The sequence below is a fragment of the Heterocephalus glaber genome, unplaced genomic scaffold, assembly GCF_053883595.1.
Source record: "Heterocephalus glaber isolate CG9 unplaced genomic scaffold, H.glaber_assembly_v1.0 deba00001600, whole genome shotgun sequence".
Lineage (NCBI taxonomy): Eukaryota > Metazoa > Chordata > Mammalia > Rodentia > Bathyergidae > Heterocephalus > Heterocephalus glaber.
In genome coordinates this window covers 30,224,136-30,238,206 of record NW_028258372.1, presented here as the reverse complement: position 1 = coordinate 30,238,206, position 14,071 = coordinate 30,224,136, and the positions used below count along the sequence as shown (strand labels likewise).

The following is a 14,071-nucleotide window of genomic DNA, read 5'->3' as shown; positions in this document are numbered from 1 at the left end:
CGGTAAGCTAGCAGCCGGTGACGTGTGTTCCTTTTGCTTTCCCTTAATGTTAGAACAAGTGGTTTGGAGTTGTTATCACTAAAACCAAACTACTTGGAGCATTCTGATTCGTAGGATTGCTTAGGCCTTACATAGTTATATTCCCAAAAAAGTTCAATGGACACTGATCACTGAGTCAGTAACAATTTGTCAAAATCATGAATAAAACATATATACTCCCTGTTTTCTCTTCCTCTAAACTTTTTTTTTTGTAGCTCCACTTCCTTGGCATATCAGTGTGGGGCTGGCAGGAAAATTTACTGAAAAGCTGGAGAATATGGTAAATAAAGAATATTCAGACTTTGGGTTAAGTCACTATCTCTATTACCCAAGCAATTTTTCATTTGTACAATGAGGATGTTCATACTTATAGAATATGTGAGCACTTACTGAAATACGTTACAACACTTAAAAATATTTAAATTGCAAAACGGTGCATGCCACCTGTAGATAATCTTTTAAGGTACAAAAAGTCTAAAGAGCAAAATAGAGACAATGGATTATCATTATCAATTTTTCCTTTAAAACCAGCTTGAATTTTATCTCCAGAGGAGAAACTGAGGCTATTCTGTGAAAGTTTTTCAAACAATGAAAGGACCTTTCTTTTGTGAATGCTCAGCAAGACTAGGAAGTTAATGAGTTAGTAAAAGGCCATATCTAGGTTTCAGGGATTTGAGATGGAAATAAGGCATTTGGGAATTATAAAGTCAAGAGGGACAGAGGAAAATAGTAACTCCATACAGTTTACATGGAATGTAGCGCTCGTTTCTGCAGCACATTTACAATTTATGTGAAATGCCAAGAAGATTGTTTACTTTTCTTTACTATATATATAAAAGCAGAAGTGATGGCCCGAGAAAGAGAAATGTGGTTATGCTTCGGTGATATAAACATTGATGTCACTGAAGGAACAGTTGGTGCAGAGAGATCCCAACGTGGTACAGTTGTCTGGGTTCCCACAGCGTGCTGGCAGTAGAACATGTCCTTATATCCTATATTTAAACTTGGCACCTGGTGAGGAATACCCCTGACATGGCTTTGGAACTAGTACTGCAGCTATTAATTTCTGCAGTTTGCTTTAATTACTACTAGGAGGGTGCTGCCAGATGAGGGAAGCAAATGACCATATGGATGAAAGTCATACCCAAGAATTTAGAATTACTAGAATGTTTCAGGGAGATCCAAACAGGACAGGCCAGCTGGACCAGGTTGCATACAATCTATTGTATCCAATTTATCTATGTATTTGTACAATGTATTTATTGTGTACAATAGTCTAGTTTGTAATCTAAAGCATTTGTTCCCAATTCTAGGAATGCCTACCTCTTTATTTTCTGTCTAAATTTGTTGTTCAACTGAATGCCACCTGGGAGAGATAATTCCTCTCTTTGCCAAACACTTTTATTCTTGCAATGGTCCATTAGTTTTGCAATTATTGACTTACAGTTTCTACTATTTGAATTCCTTGGTAGCATGTCTGTTGCAGTCATCTAATTCCTGGGATACAGTAGGTGCTTGAAAAATGCTAGCCTTTCGATTGAAGGATTAAGTCCTGAACCTATGGTAAACAATAATACACAAAAATAATTCTCAAAAACGTTAAAGTATGTTAGAATTTCTTCACTTGACACATATCCCAAAACACATCAGAAATCATAAGTATCCATTTAACTTTTAGCTCTCAATTTGATAGTTCTTATTTAAGATTTTATTATGAATATTTCTATTAGTCTCCAAAAGTCTTTCATTATGCGGGTTATTGACATAGCCCTTCTTGGAATGCTTTATCCTGTTATTGGAGTTACTGAATATTATTTGTTTGCAGGATATTAAGTAGAATGCAAGAATGAAGTTTTGCTAAATTAAAATTTTTATAATTAGTGAATCTTTCATTTCTGCCCAAGATCCTAGAGCAGTCAATGCTATACTCCTTTTAAATTGATAACCACTAATTTTATGAAACTATTGCTAGAAGGGATGTGTTTGTAACACTTCAGAAAATCATGCAAGTGGCCAAATAATTTGTTTTTGGTATGTTTTACAATGGATTCTTCTGGACCTAGCAAAGATATGGTGGGGTTCAATTAATAGATGTAATACTTCTTGGAAAAGAGAATGAAATGGAACCCTGATTAAATATTAGTATAGTAGTCCTTTGACCATGCTTGCTGAATAATTTACACTGGTGCTTTGTTAGACACAACTGAACAAAGCCTCATTACTGTGGGTGTTGAGCAAAAAACAGTTATTGGGTTAGAAACTTGCATTCTCAAAGAAAATACAGTACAGTTTGAACAAATGAAACTTCTAATTTAATATCTTCTAGATTACTTTGTCCAAGTAGTCTTTCTTTCTAATCCCTTTGGTCACATTTATTGTTTCAGAAACATGGTCTATCTGATTTATTGCCAAATTCCAATGACCTCTTTTAGTATTCAGCATCCTTTGCTTGTTTGTCTGTGTCTACATAATTCTTCTGGTTTTGATTTCTCAATATTTTCATTTTTAATAAATATTCTTGCATGTTCTTCAGATATAATTAGTGAGTTTATTTTTGAAAAGAAGCACAGTTCTACTGTGCTCTCCTGGGACTGGTCTATAGGGCTGTTTTTAAAGTAGCTCGTGTTTCCTGAGAAGAGTTACACTATAATTTTTTTCTTACCTTCTTTGGCTAGTCTAGACATGGTCTTTTAAGCAGATCTTTACATAACACATGCCAGAATGCTTGAAAAAGATGCTCAGTTTTCAAGGGTGTTGTTTTGCACATTAATTGCCTGTGAATATTTATTTGAGTATGGAGAAGTCAGTTAATTAAGTAACTAGACACACATTTTTTTTTACATGCAGTCACATGTCATACATATACTATTAACTGTTGAAGTTAGAAAGCAGAATGCAACCTCATTCTTGCTTTCCAGCTCTAGAAGTCTAGTGGAAAAGGCAGACAAAATGCGGAATGATCAATTTATGGTATGATGTATCCTACGATCGCATTCCAATCCAAATTGTTTTCTATGTCCCAGCAACATTTTCCAAAGAAGTGATGCCCAAATTGAATCTTAAAAGATGACTATCATTAATAAAATAAAGAGGTAGATGAGAAAAGGGCATTCCAGACAGTGAATACCGTGAGTGAGAATAAAGCACCTCAAAATAGTATGGCATAGTTAGCAATTATATGTATTGCAATATCAGAGTAGTGAGTGTGAAACAGAGTGATAATAAATGAAGCTGAAGAGAGAGTAGGGACCAAGTCAGGGATATCATGGGAATCATGTTATGGGTCCTGGGGTGATTATAGAGCCAGACATTAGAATTATGGTCAGTAATGCCATTTGTTACTGAGCCACCAATATTGTTCTTGGAGTAATACTTTTGTTATGGCATTACAATATGAATTTATATCCAGAGAGTTATATATTGTATTGAAATCTGAAATTCAATGGAGGTGCACAATTTTAGAAGTTGTTCTGATCATGTCTGTTATGGTTTACACTGAGATGTTCTCCTAAAGCTTCACGTGATTATAGGCAGGACTTTTGAAAGGTGATTGGATTATGGGGTCATTGTAGCTGACTTGCTGTTAGGAGGTAGACCTGGTTGGAAGAGGCCTGCCACTGTGAGCGTGAGCCAAGAACATTATATCTCACTTTTTGGTTCTCGATTCCTGACTGCCATGCCATGCCGTGGGCAGCTCCCCTCTGCCATGCCACCCTGCCTTGGAGCCAGGTGACTGTGGATTGAAACATGAACCAAAATTAACCTCTCCTTCCTTAAGTTGTGGATGTCTATCTAATCAGAAAGTGACAAAAACATCTCTCCTGTTCTAAACTTCTCCTAGTTATCTTCATATTTTAATTACCATTTTGCAAGGTCTTGGTAAGGGTGAGATGATTTATTTATGGGTTATCTGTACTGCCCCAGAGCCAATGTGGGTCCTAGTTGATTACCTAGTTTTTTGTTTTGTTTTGTTTCAGTGCTGAGGATTGAATCCAGGGTCTCCTTGCATATACTAGGCAAATGCTCTATCACTGAGCTACATCCCCAGCCCAATTACTTAGATTTTAATTTTGTTCTGCTCTCTCCACTTGTTTTTAGGCCACACAACACAAGGACAAAAGGAACCTGTGTCTAGAGTACTGGACCCCAGCCAAACTAGTTTAGTAAAGAGAAAGAAGAGGCAGGGAGTTAGGGAAATATTCCCATGGGATGAAGAATGGAAAGAACATTGATCTGGGGTATCCAATTCTCTGTTGACTAGAATGTGATTGCACAAGTCACAAACTGGTTTCCTCATTTGTAAAACAGAGGGATCTGATCTTGTCTAAATTGCTTTTCAAGTAAGATTTCTTTGATCTCTACGGTTGAAATAATGAGAGCTCTGCCTTAGATGATCTCTAAAATCTTCCTCAACTCTAAAATTCTGTAATATTCTCTCTAACTCATTGCCACACATAACTAAGTTAATTTTATTCATGAGTATATTTTAGTGCTTCTCTGAAAAGGAACTTGAAAAGACTAAGATGATTCTGAATTTCTTTCAGATACATCATGTTTCCCTTCAGGCATGATGGATACTCAGAAATCATCTGGAGCTCTTCCTATTTCTTCCTAAACAATCCATTATTTAATTCTGCTGGTACTCTTTTCTGGTAATCCTGTTCTGTCTAATACCATGTCATTTATTGTCTGTACTATTTCAGTAATCTCTTAATTAGTACAATTTTTGCCTATGAGCTCCTGAAGACTTAAAGAAGAGAAATTTTAGGCACAGTGAAGCATCCTTCTTCAAAATTGCCAGTGGCTTTCCATTGCCTGAAGAATATCACTGAAATTCATTGGCATAGAATTGAGAAGCCCTCATGAAATGGCCTCAACCAGCACTCCAGCCTCTTCTCTCAGTACACCCTGCTATATGCCCTTTGATGTAGCGATAAGGATTCATCAAAGATGATTTCAAACTGCTGGATCTTCTGTTTCTTCATTCAGCATGGAAAGTTCTTGCCTCTCTCCTGTTCCTAATAAGTTTTCAGGACCCTTTTGGAGTGCTGTCTCCCTCCAGCCCCCACCATGATGTATTTCATCACATGTTGTATTAGTGGACTTTCCCATTGCTGAGACATGGTCTCAATGTCTGTAATTTAAAGGAGGAAAGCCTTCATTTAGCTCGTAGTTTCAGGAGATTCAGTTTATGATCATCAGGCTCCAAGGCAGAAACCTCATGGAAGGGCATTGCGCAGCAAAGCTGCTTAGTTCATGTTGGCAAGAAGCAGAACAGGGGAACAGCACCAGAGAAGATGGGACAAGGGACCAGACACAGACCTCCAGGCTAGACATCCACGACGCACCCAGACACATCTAGACATGTACTCCCTCAATCCATGGGGTGCATGCCAAAGCCAATCACGTTGAAACTCCATCCTGCCAGTCACTGCTAAAGTCTTTAGTTTCTATCTTAATCATGCCACTTAACTTTTAACCTGATTTTTACTTTTATTAGACTGACAGGTTTATGAAGACAGGCGGCTAGTGATGATAGTGCTTTGTACATTGATATTGCTCAAAAAATGTATGTTGAGTTTAAAGCCATGGAATATCAGTTGCCATGTACAAGCATCACTAAAATTTAGGGAAATGCTAAGACATTGAAGTAGAAAACGAGTGTATTGAAAACAAAACAATTTATTTTTGTCATTTGCCTAGGCCAACCCTTCTTGTGGTAGAATCGGTTACAAAGACTGTGTTCCATACCAGACTTGACAAACTATAAATAACAAACATGGAATTTATTATTTGACTTGCGAATATCTGTTGTTCTTGTGCTATTTGTCAGTTCTTATTTTATCGTATCTTTTTCATAATAAACAATTTAGATGGTTTTGTCCTAGGTTCCTGCCACAGAGCTTCTAAACCCCTTGGAACATCCTGAGTGACAGAAGTGTTTTTGTTATGTCCTGAGTGACAGAAGTGTTTTTGTTATGTTTCAGCCCCTAGATCACATCTGAGCCAATTAGATGATTTGTGGAGACACCCTAGATGGCTTCTGGAAGGGGACTGGTCACCAGAATGACTGAGCATGTTATCAGAGGGTTGGAATTTTGAGCCAATGTAACATCTATGAAGGGATGGGGAGTAGAGATTGGGTTCAAACATGTGGCCAGTGATTTCATCAAGCATGGCTACCTAATGAGACACTAATAAAATCTCTAAACACCAAAGTGTAGTGGAACTTCCTGGTTGGTGGACGCACTGAAATGCCTGGTTGTCTATGCGGCCTGATTTGATGAGGAGGCCACACAGAACCTCTGCACTGAGGATCTCCCAGACTTTGCTCTAGGCGTCTCTTTATTTGGCTGGTCCAGATCATAGCTTCTACAGAAAAACTGTAATTATAAGTCTTGCACTTACCTAAGTTCTATGAATTGATCTAGTGAATTTTCTAAACTGCGAGAGTCTTTGGAACCCCCAAATTTCTAGCCATTTAAGCAGAAATACACACGCTCTGGGAATTCTCAAAGTACAGTTAACATCTAAAATGAACACTTAACTTCTAAAATCTGTGCTAACTTTGGGTGGGCTAGGGGCAGAAATGAATCGTAATACACCAGTTGGGAATGAAACCAAACAAAGTCATAGAATGGAAACCAAATCGTTTTCAAAACTGGTGACAGCAACAGTCAAGTCATTTTCAATGGAAATTCTTTGGTGTGATATAAAAAAAAAAATGAGATCAGCTTTGCTTCAAAAAAGGCATTGCCAAATAAGAGAGCTGTTAAATGTTCAATGTTTAAAGTATTAATTTCTATGCATTTTCTTTTTTATCATAGTATTTAGGAAATTATTGTTGGAAGTCCATATTGATATGTCTTTGGAATTATATTTGTTTCACAGATTAGTAACTTGTTTGTTTTTATTCTTTATTTCCCTTCCTCACCCCAGATGTACATAGCGTGACATATTGTTACAGAGAAGAAAATTTGTTCAACACTGGAGACAAGAGTTCTACGATTTTTGTCAAGCAGAGAGGGAGAACTTGATGATCACACAGTCCTGCTCAAGCCAAGTGTATGTGCAAAGTACAGACATGTTCACGTGAAGACGGGCTACTTCTCTCTTCCCTATTTCTTTTTGGGTGTTATAGTTTGTCATTTGTCATCAAAATCAGCCTTTTATCTCTGTGGTAAACTTGATAGCATGTGATTTTACATGTCCTTGGGACAGTTGTGCATTTTTCTGGCAGTTTCTAATTTTCCTTTTCATCTTATTTTGTGTTTTTATTTCAACTTTGCTTTCATAGCCTGTGCACTGTATGGACCTTTGGATGTTCTTACTTTCAACAATGCAAGGATGTCACAGCATCACTGTATGAAGAACAATGTACTTCCTTTTTTTTGTTTTTTTGTTTGTTTGTCTGTTTTTGATACTGGGGATCAAACTTGGGTCTTTGCGCTTGCGAGGCAGGCAGCAGAACCACTGAGGTAAATCCCCGGCCCTTGAACAATGTATTTTCTAAGCTCCCTTCCTTAGCATGGCATTTTAAAAATTGAGTTTATTGGTACATTTTAGATATACATATGATCACATTCATCATAGGGAATTTGTATCTGTACATGATATATTTTGCTTCGTATTTTTTCCCGTTCCCCTTCCCTCCCTTCAACTCCTCCACCCCTCCTTATTTACAGAAGCTTTGTTTCCATTGTTTTCTTCTTTTTTCATTTTTTCTTTCCCTTCTTTACTTTTCCCTGCCCCCTCCCTAGTTCCCCTTCCCCTTTGCCCCTTTTCTCCCTATTTCACCATATCTATTATACATGTCAGTCCTCGTTTATGCTTTCAGTTTCTCACACCAGAGAAACAATGCAGTATTTACACATGTGTGTCCTATTTATTTCACTTAAGAGTATGTATGACCTCATGTTGGATCTATTTACATATAATTGCCTGAAGTTTATCTTTCTTTATGGCTAAGTAGTACTGAGTAGCATGGCATTTTTTACAACATCAAAAGCAGTCTTTTGAGAAATGTTAGATCAACCAATTAAAATTTTACCCCCAAAGGATTCTTGTCCCAGTATCTTTTATTTTACTTTCTATTCCCATGGAAATAAAATTTACTTCCTTTTTAAAATGTGGTATTTTTCTCATTACTTAATATTTATTTAATGATACTATTCTCCCCACTGGATGAATAGCAAGTTCCATTCTTTTGAAATAATAAGTATCAAATATTTGTGTACAAAGATTAAAAAAATAAGTCAAATACATCTTATCAGATGTGTTTGAAAGATCTCATTTTTTAAGAAGTCTGTTTATTTTTTCCATTGAATGTGTTTTTCTTTGGACAGTATGATTAACTAATAGGAAGATATCAAATTTCACTTAATGGAGATTGCTTATCCAAATGAGAAGAATGAACTTTGGTTAGAGGACAGCATAGTGCCCTTTCTTTCTTTCTTTCTTTCTCTATCTTTTTTTTGGTTAAATTCTTTTATTGGTACATTTTAGGTATACAACACAATTACATTTCTCATTGGGAATTGTACCTTTACATAATGCATCTTGGTTCTTATTTTTTCCCCATTCTTAGCCCTCCCTTTACCCCCTCCACCTTTCCCTATTTACAAAGACTTTATTTCCAATTTTTCCATTTCTCAGCACTTTTCCTTTCCCTTCTTTCCTTTCCCCTGCCCCTTCCACTACCCCTACCCCTTCCCCTTTGGACCTTTTCTTCCTATTTTGCATTATCGATTATTCATTCTAATCATTGGTACATTTCAGGTGTACAATATAATGACATTCATCATTGGAAATTTGCACCTTTACATAATCTCTCTTGGTTCTTATTTTTCACCCTTGCCCAGCCCTCCCTTCAACCCCTCCATTCCTCCCTATTTACAAAGATTTTGTTCCTATTTTTCCATTTTCTCATATTAATCCCATTCCCTTCTAACCTTTCCCCTAGCCCTCCCACTTCCTTCCCCTTTGCCCCTTTTCTTCCTATTTCACATTCCCTATTATACATTTTAGTCCTTATTTACACTTTCAGTTTCTCACACCAGAGAAACTATTCGGTATTTACACATGTGTGTCCTATTTATTTCACTTAAGAGTATTGTCTCAATGTGCATCCACTTAGTTATAAATGTCTCTACTTTCTCATTTTTTATGGCTGAGTTCTACTCCATTTTATAAAAAAACCACATTTTCTTTATCCAATCTCCAGTTGATGGGGACTTGGGCTGCTCCCAAGTTTTAGCTATCACAAACTGTGCTGCAATGAACATGGGCGCACATATATCACTGTGGTATGATTCTTTTAATTCTTTGGGGAAGATCCCCAGCAGTGGAATAGTGGGGTCAAATGGGACTTCCAGTCCTAGTTCTTTGAGGTATCTCCATACTGATTTCCACAGTGCTTGCACCAGTCTACACTCCCACCAGCAGTGGAGCAGGGTTCCTCTTTTCCCACAGCCCCGCCACCATTTGTTATTGGTTGATTTCATGATAGCAGCCATTCCTTCTGGAGTGAGGTGGAATCTCAGCACTGTTTTCATTTGCATCTCTCGAATGACTAGTGATGTTGAACATTTTTTCATGTGTTTATTTGCTATTTCTACTTCTTTGTGTGAGAAATGTCTGTTCATTTCAGATGCCCATTTTTGGATTGGGTCTTTAAATTTGGGAGGTCTGATCTTTTTAAGTTCCTTATAGATTCGAGATGGTAGACCTTTGTCTGAGGAAAAGCAGGTGAAGATTTTTTCCCACATTGTGGATTGTCTCTTCACACTGCTGGTGGTTTCTCTTGCTGTGCAGAAGCTTTTTAATAAGAAGAGATCCCACTTGTTGATTGTTTGTGCTAGTTCACGGGCAACTGAGGTTTTGTTCATAAAATCTTTTCCTACACAGATGTCTTCAAGAGTTCTACCTAACCTCTGTTCCAACTGGTTCAGAGTTTCTATTTTAATATTTAGATATTTAATCCATTTTGATTTTAATTTAGTGCATGGTGAGAGATATAGGTCTAGTTTTAGACTTTGGCAATTGAAACCCAATTTCTCCAGCACCAGTTATTAAAGAGGCTATCTTTCTTCCAGTGAGAGTGTTTGGCTCCTTTATTGAAGAAGAGATGACTGAGCATGTCTGGCGTTGTTTTTGCATCTTCTAACCTGTTCCACTGGTCCTCAGGTCTGTTTCTTTGCCAGTACCATGCTGTTTTTATCACAGTAGCTTTGTAGTATAGTTGCAGGTTGAGGATTGTGGTACCCCCTGCCGTGTCTCTATTACCTAGAATTGCTTTTGCTATTCTGGGTCTCTTCTTGTTCCAAATGAATTTTTGGATTGTTTTCTCAAGGTCCATGAAGTATGCTGCTGGGATCTCAATTGGAATTGCATTAAATCTATATAGCAGTTTTGGAAGTATGACCATTTTCACTAAAAATATTAATCCTTCCTAACCAGGAGCAGGGAATGTCTGTCCATTTTCTGATATCATCTTCAATATCTCTTTTCAGAGTGCCTTAGTTTTCAGAGAAGAGGTCTTTGATTTCTTTCATTAGGTTGATTCCTAGGTATTTCAGTTTTTTGGATGCTATCGTGAAAGGAATTATTTGCCCTATTTCTCTCTCAGTGAGTCTGTTTTTCCTCTAGAGGAAAGCTATTGATTTTTGTGTGTTGACCTTGTAACCAGCTACTTGACTGAATTTGGTTATTAAGTCTAGAAGACTTTTGGTGGAGTTCTTGGGGTCTTCTATATAGAGTATCATGTCATCTGCAAATAATGACAATTTGACTTCTTCATTTCCTATCTTTATTCCTTTTATTTCTTCCTCTTGTCTAATTGCTGTGGCTGATATTTCCAGAACTATATTGAACAAGAGTGGTGATAGAGGACATCCTTGTCTTGTTCCTGATTTGAGTGTGAAGGATTTCAGTTTTTCACCATTTAGTATGATATTGGTTGTTGGTTTTTCATAGATGGCTTTTATCAGTTTGAGGTAGAGACCATCTATTCCAATTTTTTGTAGGGTTTTTTTTTACCATAAATGCTTGTTGAATTTTGTCAAATGCTTTTTTTGCGTCTATGGAGATAATCATATGGTTTTTGTCCTTGTCTCTATTAATATAGTGCCTTACATTGATTGATCTGCATATGTTGAACCATCCCTGCATCCCTGGGATGAATCTCACTTGATCAGGGTGTATGATCTTCTTGATGATCTTCTGTCTTCTATTTGCCAGTATCTTATTAAGGATTTTTACATCTATGTTCATTAGTGAGATTGACCTATAGTTCTCCTTTTCGGTTGGGTCTTTCTCTGCTTTGGGGATCAAAGTGATGCTTGCTTCCAGGAATGAATTTGGGAGTATTGCTTCCCTTTCAATTTCATTGAAGAGTTTAAGCAGTAGTGGCAGCAGTTCCTCTCTAAATGTCTTGCAGAATTCAGCAGTGAAGCCATGAGGGCCTGGGCTTTTCTTAGTTGATAAGTTTTTAATTACATTTTCAATTTCATTGGTTGATATTGGGTTGTTCAGAATTTTTAGGTCTTCTTCATTCAACTTTGGTAATTCATATGTATCTAGGAATCTGTCCATTTCTTCTGTGTTGTCCATCTTATTGGCGTATAGGTTCTGGAAGTAGGTATTGATGATCCTCTGGATTTCTGCTGGGTGTGTTGTAATTTCACCCTTTTTATTCTTAATTGCATGGATTTGGGCCTTTTCTTTCCTTTTTCTGACAAGGTTGGCTAAGGTTTTGTCAATTTTGTTGATTCTTTCGAAGAACCAACTCTTGGCTTCATTGAGTTTTTGTATTGTTCTCTTAGTCTCCATTGCATTGATTTCTCCTCTGATCTTTATAATTTCCCCCCTTGTATGAGCTTTGGGGTTGTCCTGCTCTTCTTTTTCTAGAAGCTTGAGGTTCAGCATCAAGTTGTTTAATTGGGCTTGTTCTGTTTTCCTCTTATGCCTATTCACTGCTATGACTTTCCCTCATAAGTCTGCTTTTGTTGTGTCCCATAGATTTTGATATGTTGCATTGTCATTGTTATTTAATTGAAGAAACTGTCTGATTTCTTCTTTAATTTCCTCTATGACCCATTGGTTATTCAGAAGTGTGTTGTTCAATTTCCATGTGTTTATGAAACGTTTTGAGTTTCTTTTGCTATGGATCTCCAATTTCATCACACTATGGTCTGATGATATACAGGGGATAACTTCAATTCCTTTGCACTTACTTAAACATGTTCTATGTGTGTGTATGTGGTCTATTTTTGAGAATGATCCATGTGCAGCTGAGAAGAATGTGTATTCTGATTTTGTGGGGTGGAAGACTCTGTAAACATCTGTCAAGTTCATTTGTTCAAGAGTTTGATTGAGTTCTAGTATTTCATTACTTATTTTTTGTTTAGATGATCTTTCTATTTGTGACAGTGGGGTGTTGAGGTCCCCCACTACAATTGTATTAGTGCATATATACGGCTTTTCATGTCCATTAGTATTTGTTTTATATAGTTGGGTGCACTAGTGTTTGGTGCATAGATATTTATGATCGTCATCTCTTCCTCTTGGATTCTTCCCTTTACAAGGATGTAGTGTCCTTTTTTGTCTCTCTTAATCAGTGTTGGTTTGAAATCTACTTGATCTGCAAGGAGGATAGCTACTCTTGCTTTTTTTTGGGTTCCCATTGCATGGAATATTGTTTTCCATCCTTTAACTTTCAGTCTATGAGTTTCCTTTTGAATTAAGTGAGTTTCTTGTATGCAACATATTGTTAGATTTTTCTTCTTGACCCATTCTGCCAGTCTTTCCTTTGATTGGTGAATTGAGACCATTAACGTTGATGGTTATAACTGAAACGTATTGACTCGTCATTGCCATGACCTTTTCTTTTTGTTGGGTTCTCCCCCTCTACATTTAATTTCTTGTTATACCAGATGGATTCATTCTGCTTTGCTTCCTGGGGTTGTGATCCTCCATGTCTGTTCCTAGGATATTGTGTAAAATTCTTTGGAGTGCTGCTTTGGTATTCACAAAGTTCCTAAGGTGCTCTTTGTCAAGAAAGTATCTTATTTCTCCATCCATTTTGAAAGATAGTTTTGCAAGGTACATCAATCTGGGTTGGAGGCTGTTTTCTTTTAGGGCTTGGAATATGTCACTTCAAGCTCTTCTTGCCTTGATGGTTTGTGTTGAGAAGTCTGCTGTGATTCTGATGGGCTTTCCTTTGTATGTGATTTGTTTCTTTTCTCTGACTGCTTGGAGAACTTTGTTCTTCTGTTGAGTTTCTGGAATCTTAACAATTATATGCCTATGTGTAGATTTTTTTTTGATCAAGGCTATTTGGAGTCCTATATGCCTCACTTATCTGTATGTCATGTTTTCCCCTCCTTGGGAAGTTTTCTGCTATTACTTCTGTGAAGAGTTTTTTTATGTCATCTGCACTCTCTCCTGTTTCTTCATTGACTCCAGTCAGTCTTATGTTATTCTTCTTTGCATCATCTAGCAGCTGCTGGGTTGATTTCTTGTGTTCCCTTATAATTTGGAAGCAATTTTTCTTTTCCTGGTCACTAATTGCAATCTTATCGTCTATATCTGAAATTTTGTCCTCACATTGGCTCATTCTGCTGTGTAGACTCTCAATGGAGTTTTTCATGTCCTGAAAATCTATTTGCATCTGCTTTATGGATTCCATTTATTCCCTATGTTGGGATTCCATCATGTTCCTGAGATCCTCTCTAGATTTATTAATCATATCTTGCACTAGGAGCACAATCTCTCCTGTTATCTGAGAAATTATTTGTGATTTCATTTTTTCCAGATCCCCTTTTGTTGCCAGTTCAGTGGGTCCAGGTGGTTGAGTATCAGAGTATTCCATCTCATTTCCCTTTGGGGTTGCTTTAGGTGATCTGGAAGTCTGGTGTTGAGACTTATTTACTTGTTTTCTCATTTCGACTGGGGGGTGGGGGGGTACTGTTGGCACCTGCGAAGATCACCTCCCCTGAGCTTGGAGAGGTGGGACAGAGGCCGGGAGCAGCAG

General features: G+C 37.2%; 1 long non-coding RNA gene across 5 annotated transcripts in view; it reads left to right on the top strand.

Annotated features, from left to right (window-relative positions):
* Positions 1-14,071, top strand: part of LOC101699653 (uncharacterized) — a 128,129-nt gene that overhangs the window by 28,354 nt on the left and 85,704 nt on the right. Inside the window, exon 3 of one of the 5 annotated variants that reach the window (XR_015444188.1) lies at positions 6,989-7,104. The exons of 3 other annotated variants lie outside the window; for them this stretch is intronic. This is a non-coding gene — a long non-coding RNA (uncharacterized LOC101699653). Of the gene's footprint in view, positions 1-6,978; positions 7,105-14,071 lie in introns of all 5 variants that reach the window. One more of the 5 variants, XR_015444189.1, reaches the window with a different exon arrangement.